This window comes from Stegastes partitus, unplaced genomic scaffold (assembly GCF_000690725.1).
Source record: "Stegastes partitus isolate 25-593 unplaced genomic scaffold, Stegastes_partitus-1.0.2 Scaffold164, whole genome shotgun sequence".
NCBI lineage: Eukaryota > Metazoa > Chordata > Actinopteri > Pomacentridae > Stegastes > Stegastes partitus.
Genome location: NW_007577895.1, coordinates 410,191 through 420,999, shown reverse-complemented (window position 1 = coordinate 420,999; position 10,809 = coordinate 410,191).

Here is a 10,809-nt window from a genome sequence, read left to right as displayed (position 1 = left end):
GGGGATTTTATTTCCTGATTGTTGAGTTCTGTGACTTAACAATCAAAATTGTTCTCTATACCTCTCACACTTTTCACCCTGAACACATCCAGCAGGAAGATCAACCATGTCTGAATGCTCTCGAGTCTATCGTTGAACTTTAAGTTGTAAAATTTTAGTTGTCAGTTTGCTTTTGTTCTGTATTGTGATATACAGCAACAAAATATCAGTAGAGTTTCATAAAGGCAGTACAAGGACCTACAGACCTGTTAGGGTACGAGAGAGTTTTGGTTTTTACTGGAGTTTTTGAGTTTTTGATGTATTTTTAAAAGCAGACTAAAACTAATGAGTAGCATTGACTTCTTTTTCTCAAAGGCGTTGTTTGATACGCCCAAATATGATCAAGCTCTGAAGCTCTGCTGGAGAATGAACAGCTACAAGACTCAGTTTAGATCTATAGTGCCTCCAAGTCAAAAACTCCCATAAAATGTTTGATAAATTCTGATGAACTCTGACTTGTCATGTTTGAATATGACTTCTTGTCTCCTTTAGGTGACTGCTGAACATCAGGTTGAATTATTGTTGGAAAAGAGTAACGGTACCATGAAAGAACGATGAGTTACTGAGGTCCATACTGAGACTCTGTACCTTCACTGTGCTCATGTCGCACCAGTCCGTCTGTAATCGAGTAACGGGTAAAAGCCGAGAAAAAGCCTCTGTTTCATCCGTGTCTGAAACCTTGTGGAGTTTAAACTGAAGAATTTTGAACAGGATGATGCCAGCCCTCTTTTCATGCTGGTAAGACTTACCAGCACCAGACGACGTACAGTAATCTGCAGTAAATTGCTACATTATGCTGATCTCCTCCTCTAAATATGTAAAAACTGCACCTCAAATCTAATTTCACGAGACAGCGTGCCAGTAAGCATCAGCAATAAAACGAGGGATGTTGAGTCTGAAGCCAAGATGCTTCTCGAGTCCCCAGAGGCCTTACCTCCCGACACACATTTGCTAACAGTTAAACTACTGTGTTTTGAAGGGGTTTAAAAATTAAAGACTGTAGACTCAAGATCATGTCACCGTACTGAGAGAGGAGCAGCAGGAGGCACCCAGCTCCAAACAGCTCAGTCAACAAGAAGTAGTGACAGAGGTAGTTCCCAGAGTCCTGCAGGGCCTCTGGGTGCTTCCTCCTCTTCCCTTCTTAAACATGCAATCTCAGACACTCAGCAAACTGTCTGTTGCTACAAAGGTCACTGATGTTCCCAACGGTGGGGAGCATCATGTGCCATCAGGGATGACATGGTGCTGTCTATCCTAACAGAGATCAGACTGATGTACTTGTAGCAGAAAGAAGAGGGAAAATGCACAGGATAGCCTGTTTTTTAGAAGAAGTAAAGAGATGAATGAGACACACCTGTGAGCTAAACTAACCAAGAGAGCACTTACTAGAACAGAGTGAGAAGTGAGAGTTGAAAAAAACAGAAACCAATTCAGTTTCTGCTCACGTTAGCTTTAAAACTGTGATGCATCAAAAGTAAATGGAGTGACTTTGGAACCAAGAACCAGCTGGATTTGTGAAAGCTTCTGGGTCCATAAGAAACTGTTGACGATGGGCTGTTGGGCGATGACGGATATCTCTGTATTTGTTGGACCCTGGTTAAGATAAGTCTCCTTGTTTTGACAAATCTCCAGCCTTCTCCTCTTCTCTTGCCTCAGCTTAGGTTGCATTTTCCCTCCTACTCACCCCTTTTACCCTCCTTGGCCATACACAAACACCCCATCACATCTGCGACCTCAACGGAAACAAACTGACCTGAATTGAACCAAACTGAAATAAACCAAACTGATATGAACCGAACTGAGCTGAACTCATTCTAAAGGACTGCACATTCCCACGATGCACACGCGGTGCTAATTAGGGAGTAGCAGGAACTTGCTGTATTTTCTAAATGAGCATGTCCTCACATAGTTTAAGAAACTTCTTAAAAGATTTGAAAATCTTGGAAAACAAAGAATTTTTATGAAATACTTTGATAAAGATCAGAAAAAGCTTTGAAGAAGTAAAAACATGGGAGTAAAAGAAAAGTAACTCAGCTAAACTGCATTGAAGTAATTACTGTGAGCTACAAAAGTTCATATTTGTTTGGTTTTTAAGGGAGACTGTGGTAACATTGACCATGTCTTGAATGCACCACAAGAGGGCAGTATCATATTGATTTTGCAGGTTGCTGCACTGTTAAACCCCATCGTGATGGTGCTGTCATTTTCACCAGAGGTGGGCAGTGGAGGACAATGTCTCTGGCTGCAACCTGTGTTACATCAGCTTCCCTGAAACAGGTGAATGAGACAGAGCGAGGCGGGAGAAGAGGAAAAGATTTTTCATCATCTGCCCTCCAATGGCAGCGCTCCAGCCTGCATGCAATGGAAAGTGTCCTCTCCGTCACATTTTGGGCTTCGGTTCAGTTAAAGTCCAGTAATGACATTCATTTGTACAGGATGCTCCTTGTATGACATAAGGAGAGAATAAGAAGAAGGTGTGTTTCTTTTAACTGAGAAACATTTCCTGACTGGATGAGTTTAAAATGCAGCCAATAATATCATGTGATGGTGCTGCTTGACTGCCACTGTGCTCAAGAGCATATTGTGTCTGATGGCATTTCTTGAATCACAGTAGTGAGACATTCACAAGCCTACGTTTTATAGTCCAGCGCTGGCACAGAGGAAGATGGCAGAGTTAGAATGAGAGTTCGAGTGAGGCCAAACAAACAGAACCTGCTGAAGATTAGGTTGTTGTAACCCAACGAGCCAACGGAAAGGAATGTTTGCATACATGATCTGCATGCTGAATAAAGTTCCAAGGCGTCTTCCTTCCCCCCACAGGCACGAGTTTAGAACAAGTTCAAAACAAGTCAGATTGTGCCAAAACAAGCACTGAATTGTTCTTCCTTTTTAAGTATTCCCAGGATTACTTTCAAATGACCCTTAAGGACTTAATAAGTTTATGCTTAACACTCACTTGAATCCTTAAGTGGAGCTACAGAAGCTCATAAACACTGACAACAGGAAAAAGAACAAGTTAAATAATCTCACATGAACCCAAATCTCCACCAATAAAAAAAGAAAATGTCAAAAGACACGTGCACGAAATGAAGAATACTTATCGTCTAACTGTTTGGCAATGGAGAGACTGGATGTTGAATACACCAGCAGCATAAATTAGTTGTCATTTTCTTTGTCGGTACACACCAGGTGACTAACTTCTTTCAGCTCTTAACAGCAGCCTTTTGTACTATTGAGAGAAAACACTTATAAATAGCACGACTTGGAGCTTAGCAACTAGTGGGAGCCTATAACTAGTCTCAACATGTACGCCAGGAATATCAAAAGGCATGTCAGCTGTACAGTATATTTATGCTACTCAACACTGACACACAACCACCAGTGGAATGTAATACATTTATTCATGCACTGCACCGATAAACAAATTTGAGGCACTTCTGCTTATTTAAATATCCCCACGTCATGCAGCTTCATGCCTCTACGCCACGACATCTCAGAGGCTGATATTTTTAATTCCACTGTATTTGTCTGAGAGCTTTAGTTGGTAATTACTCTGCTTGTACACGTTTTTCATACCCCTTCCTGTTGAGTGAAAACTGTGTGTTTCCAAATTTGGAGTGCTAACTGAAGGATTAAGTGTTCCTTTATCTCTGGGTAAACTATTTAATAGCCCTCGTGGATTAGAATGAAAGCTCACTGTTACAAACATGAGAACAGGGCTGTTTTCTTCTGAGCTAAAAAGTTGACTTTATAGAGATACATGATTGTCACAAACACATCTTACAGAACAGGATGCATAGATGCAAATGAAGTTACCCAGCAGTATATAAAGTAGTTAAAGTGATCATAATCTCAAACTTTTGCCGCAGTAAAATGCAAGATACACATTAATGTAGCAGAAACATTAATTCATAAATATCATGTATAGCAATAAAATGCATACCACTTTTTTTCTGCTCAATAAGAGTCAGAATCAGAATCATTGGCCAAATATGTGTACCATACAAGGAATTTGAATTCCTTCCTTACATATGAACAAAAATACCTGCATTTTAATAAGGGCAACATGCTAAAAGAACGAAAATGAATGTTTCAACATGATGTGCAGCTAAGAAGCATGTTTAAATAGAATCAAAGTTAAGAATGAAATTAAAGTAATTCAAAGTTTGTGCAAAACGCTGTTATTAATAATACATGGAGAGCTGTTGACGCCTTAAATACACAACGTGGGTGGATGATGCTGTATGTGACATACAGTAGAGACAGTAGCTCAGGGTTAGGATTTAAAAATAGTCAATCCTCTTGTTAGATTGTCTGGTTGTTTTGTTGTTCTGAGCTTTGAACTTCCTAACAGAGGAGGGCCAGTAGAACAGGTTGTGTTACCTAAAGTAAAAATTGCTTCTAATAGTTATATACTTACACTTAATTAAGGGTTTGAATGTACTTGTGGAGTGTTTTCTCATTCAGTCATTTTACTTCATTAAATAATCCCTCACGCAGCCCTTAAGGATTCTGTTCAGCACACATAAGTCAGCCTGAAAAGCACACAAAGCTATTTATGACTTCCCTCTGTACAAAAAATGTGTCTAAAGATTTTTTTTTTTTTGAAGAAGGAGGAAAAATACTCTGAAAAAAAAAGCCTATAACCTATTTAGGCATCAGTACTCTGTACATCTGTGTCTAATTTGTGTGTATTCACATAAAAATCCATGAAAACCCGTGGACCCACAGCTGAGGACAAAGGAGTGGAGAAGTTCTGAGGTAAACTCAATAGAACTGAACAGTAAGCGCAGTAGGTTGAAAGTTGACATTTAAAGCAGATTAATTTAATTGAGCCATTATTGAAATCCTATATATTAAACAAGTTGTTTCCACATGCCAATAAACTTTCAATTCATTCTTGCTGCATTACTGAAAAACTTTTGCGCAAAAAGAAAGCATGGTATGAGTTGGTTTGTGAGATACATAAAAAGAATGAAAGAAATATGTACATGTAGGTTATTCAAACATAAGGCAGTAACCATATATGCGTACATAGTGGACTACATAAATAAACTAGAAAATTAAAACCTAATATTGTGTAGGAAATGAAAACAGAACCTCTGGGGATGTCCTGTGGTGTACATTGCCTGCAGATACTTGGATCAGGCTACTTCCTGATTAGGTTTGATCAGACTGAGATATGGTGAGTTTGGGGGCTATGATAACACCTCGGGCTCTTGGTCGTGTTCCTCCAGCTGTTCGTGAGTAGTTTTTGCTGTGTGACGTGGCACTGCTACGATGGAGCGTATGCGGTCTGCAACAATGTTTAGCAGAGTGGTACATGAAACTAATCAACTGTCAGTGGTTTTAATGCCATGGCTGATTTAGTGTTAATGTGTCTGTATGTTGATGTCAGTGGGATACTCTGAGACATCCATCCATCCATTATCTATACACCGCTTAATCCTCTAATCCTCACTAGGGTTGTAGGGGGGCTGGCGCCTATTCCAGCTGATGAAGGGCGAACGAAGGGGACACCCTGGACAGGTCACCAGTCTATCACAGGGCTACACTTAGAAACAGACAACAAAGCACACTCACATTCACACCTACGGACAATTTAGAATCACCAATTAACCTAAGCATGTTTTTGGACTGTGGGAGGAAGCCAGAGAACCCGGAGAGAACCCACGCTGCACAGGGAGAACATGCAAACTCCACACAGAAAGATCCCGGGTGTCCTCGCGCACCGGTGACCTTCTTGCTGCGAGGCAACGGTGCTACCACCGAGCCACCTTGCAGCCCTACTCTGAGATATCTAAAGGTAGTACAGCGGTCACTAAAACAAAAGTTTATTTTCAAATCATGGTGCCAAGGAGAGCATTGTACTCTTTATACTTATTACCCATCTTAAATTTTTTTTAAAGAATGTTTTCGAATAATTTTTTGAGTTATTTCTGTATTATTAGTTTGCAAAAACAACAAAAGACATCAAAAAGAAAGAGCAAAAGAGTAGTGAAGCAAGCTAAGCTTACAGGCTGACCAAGAAGTTGTCATTTTAGGGAACTTTAGTCCTGCTTCTGTCAGAGTCATTGCCTCAACTCCACACACAGTCAAACTTAACTTCCAAAGACTCTGAGGATTACTAGTTTTATTTATACTGTTTATTTGTAGCAATGATGAATCCACGTGGCACATAAGGAACATCATAAACTTGATTATTTTCATATTATATTACAGATTTTAAACTGTCTGCTAATCTTCTCCTCAGGAAACGTACATGCCTTAGATGCCAGTTTCTTCACCTACCTAAAGTGGTTACGTGCACTGATGGCTTCCACGGCTTCTCTGCATTCCCTTAATGGAATTAGAGAGCCACATGGTAACACATTACTATTAATTAGGTGAATGTAAACAGTGTTACTGCTTACGTACTTGCCACTGCTGAGTTCTCACTGAATGATCCTAACAAAAAGCATTGCGTGTTAAACCTTACAGGGAACGAATTAGTCGCAGTGTGACTCCAACTTTTCTATCCTGGCCTGTCATCTTCCATGAAACCCCTCACCTCTCCTCCAGGATAATGACTCTTATCTCTGGCCACATTCTTCTTCACTGTTTTAACAGGTGAATGAGCTCATCACATCCACCACAAACAACACACACACACACATGCACTAAAAGCACAACGCATTCAGTTTGTCCCATCACAGGTGACTGCAGAGTCCATGCTCTGTACAATATTAAGCAAACTGCCTAAGGCTGACTGCTCTGGCTCCAAAAATCTGACAGGAAACTTAATTTTCCATGCCATCAGTACCATCTCGTAAGTGCAGCAAGTTCAAGGTGAATGACTACAGCACCTTGTGATGAAAGTTTGTCCTGCAGGATTGACTCTGGTTTCACTCCATGCTTATACAAGATTTTCATCAGAATAGGTTCATGTTGACAGGAACCATGTCTCCTCACTCAACACGATGTACATGTGAAGCTGTAATTGTGTGGGATGCTTCACTGTTGAGATCAGGTTCTTCAGGATCCTTGCATTTGAACTAGTTTCTTTCTGCTGTGTTATGGCTGGTATTGTTTTTGACTTTGTGAGTATGTGTGTCATCACAGCAAAATGTGGTCCTGGAGACTCCTGCTGCACCAGGACATTACCATTAAGGTGGTTTAGCAGGTAGCTGCAAGAGACAGACATGAAACTTTACAGGTGTGTAGTTAAGATAAAGATGAAGGTTGTGTTTAAAGATGGGTGTGGTTTAACCCATGAGTGTTGAGTATGGATGCCAGAAGTAGGGGCCTGTGGTGCCATTGGCCTTTATGCCCCTATTCCATATTCATTTTTTAATTTATAGACAGTCTCCCAACATCTTTCAATACTGCGAAGATGGCTTATTTTACCTTGACTGTGTAAGCACTGCTTTGAGCGGTGTTCTAGATGGGCTGTTTCAGCATCTGTAGCTTTAAATGCAGTCTAGCTGCTGCTGTCCACGCCCCCCGTCAGGAAGAAGACCCTTTCTACGTCTGTGATTGACAGTGTAAACCAAAATAGCTGACAGCACGGCAGCTGACACATATGTCATTGAGAATGTGAGACAGCATGGTTGTTGCTTTTAACTCTTGTGTGTAGTGAGATAGTCAGGCAACGTGACAGTTTTAAAATCAGTATTTTAACGGGTGCAGAACCGCAGCTTAAAAATAGGTATGAAGTGACTGCTGGTTAACATGCAGTCCTAATTGGTGTTTCATATTCATTCCACTGTCTGACAACAGAAACAGAAAAACATGTAAGTGAGAACAGCTTTACGGCAGTTTCAGATGGAATAAAATGCAAAATATTTGAGCACAGACAACAAGACAGAAGCAAGCAGATGTAAACACTAGCAGGCTGCACTGACACAAAGCAAACAATGAAAACCCCAAAACCCATCCAGTCCTTGTTTAGTGGTTCCAAATCACTCTTGAAGTGCTCAACCTCAATGAATGTCCCTCAACTTTATAATTTCCATATTTCAAGTAATTTCGAGTTCTATCCTGAGGGCAAACGATCAACGCTAACAGTAGCATATAGACGCAAAAATAAAAAATAATCCACTGGGTCTGTACTTCTTCAGATGCTGGGAGTGCATAAAGGCTCCCATGTTCACTCTTGCAGCCAACAGCAGAACATTTAATGTGATTTTTCCCACTAGACACTGAACTGTCAATGGCAAATGCTATTTAAAAAAATTAAATAAAATAAAAGGTACCTTATAAGAATCTACTTTCTGTTTAAAAAATATCAAATAAATGGTTATACCTTCTTTTGTCATGACAAGCTTTAGGAAAAAGTGAATATCAAATGGAGCAGTGTGTGTCCATTCACTTGAGTCTGATGGAATGCACTGCCCATATTACACTAAGTATTTACTATTGGCCCCAGACATGTTTTAAATTCAATTCATAGCTACCATTTCACATGCCATGCTTCTCTGTTGAGTCGTGGTTTGCTGCTGGATGCTTCTTTGCCACCGGACACTAACCATGAGCCCAAAAGACCTCACACATAAACACACACGCACATATGGATATCTAGGAACACTCGTTAGCCACCTCTGCACAACAGCCTCACACCATCTGTAGCTCCATATTAGGCATCCAACTGACAAGCATCTTTGTCCCACATGAGCACGTCAGGGAATGCTCGGGGGAGATTACTGTAGTGTCAAAGGGATAAAGAGCAATCACGCAGAGTCTAGACCTAATGTAGAGTGATGAGTCTGGCTGTGACGGGTCAAGACTAGGACTTTGCACTCTTTTTGCACGACAAAAATGTGACAGTAACTCAACTTCTGGTGTTCCTGAGTTTTACATTTACTTGAAAAGTTAGACGGTTTTTGAAACAGACACATTTACGTGCAGTGACGTCCTGATTTTCGTCAGACTGTTCCGTCAGAGTCGGCTGCAGAGCAGTCTTTTGAGGTGCATGGTTATTGTAAGTTTTCCATTTCACCAGTCGTGCTGATGACTGTCCTGTATAACAATGAGGCTGCCGGCTGATAAATGCTTTCTTTTAAAGTCCGTTCCTGCAGCTGAGATCACACCACACCATGCAGCGCCGCTACATACCTCCAGAAGTGTGTTGCAGCACGACGTGAGGCGCTGCTTTGACTTTTTAAAGCCGGTAAAAGTGACACTTTAGAAAGCCATCAACAAATGCAATAGCTTACCATCAAGAATACAATATACTAGAGCTGGCTAGGAGGGAAATTGATTCTTTGGAAGCAAATTATGACGGTTATTTTGTCAGATAATTGAGCCATTTGAACAGAAAGAAAAAGACACAGCTTCTGCACATTTTAAATGGTATTATTACACTGCATTCCCTTTGGCCTGTGTCAGTCTGCCTGCCACTATGAGCAGCCAAAGAGAGGCTAATAAAACTTGAAATAAGAGGTTGACACTTGAAACTAAATCATGCAACCCTCTTGTTTAACTGTAAGCAGTTAACTTATTATATGTGACCACCCGTACGCTCAGTAAAGAAACTTTCTTGACCCTTTAAACCATAGCCAGAATGCATTTTTCATTATAGAAAACCACAAACAGATGTGTGCAGTTTGTAGCCTGTCTGTTCTGGGGAGCTGCTCATATATACTGTACATAAGTGCACTGGGAAGTGTTGATGTAATACTCCTGTGGTTTCCAGGAGAAGAAAAAAATAAATAAAAAATCAGGAGCCAATTTATTGTCCGTAACAAAATAGAAAAAAGGTGCACAATAAAAACAGAGAGAAGTAGAAAATGAGAAATAAAGCAGGTCGACACAAAAACAGGATATTTTTTGTAATCATTTATTTATTGAACGCAGCCAAAACACAATGGTAACAAAATAAGGAAATAATAAAGGTGGGAGAAGAGAGGGGAGAAAGAAAAAAAGAATAAAAAAGTGAAGTGGAGAGAATCATCGGAGTGCTCATAATGTTATAACAAAGACGGAGAAAGTTTAGACCAATCCTTACACAGTCTTTAGATTGGCCTTGTTTAACGGGCGGTGAGACACTTGCGCTTCACAGTTTTCCTGTCTGTTACAAGCCAGTAACTTGGTATATTAAAATCTGTCAAAAACCAAAACTGTATTATCCATCCATCCATTATCTATACACCGCTTCATCCTCACTATGGTCGCGGGGGGCTGGAGTCTATCCCAGCTGACTCAGGGTGAAGGCAGGTTTACCTCGCAGCAAGAAGGTTGCCGGTTCGCGTCCCGGTGGGGGCCCCGGAATCTTTCTGCGTGGAGTTTGCATGTTCTCCCTGTGCAGCGTGGGTTCTCTCCGGGTTCTCCGGCTTCCTCCCACACAGTCAAAAAATATACTGAGGTTAATTGGTGATTCTAAATTGTCCGTAGGTGTGAATGTGAGTGTGCTTGGTTGTCTGTCTCTAAGTGTAGCCCTGTGATAGACTGGTGACCTGTCCAGGGTGTCTCCTGCCTTCACCCTGAGTCAGCTGGGATAGACTCCAGCCCCTCCACAACCCTAGTGAAGATCAAGCGGTGTATAGATAATGGATGGATGGATGTTTTTGGACTGTGTGGGAGGAAGCCAGAGAACCAAGAGAGAACCCACGCTGCACGGGGAGAACATGCGAACTCCATGCAGAAAGATCCTGGGTGTCCTCACTGGGACGCGAACCGGCAATCTTCTTGCTACGAGGCAACGGTGCTAACCACTGAACCACCTTGCAGCCCAAAAGTATATTATGGATTTTATCATTTTATTGCATTTGTATAATGGATTAGTGGCAGAAA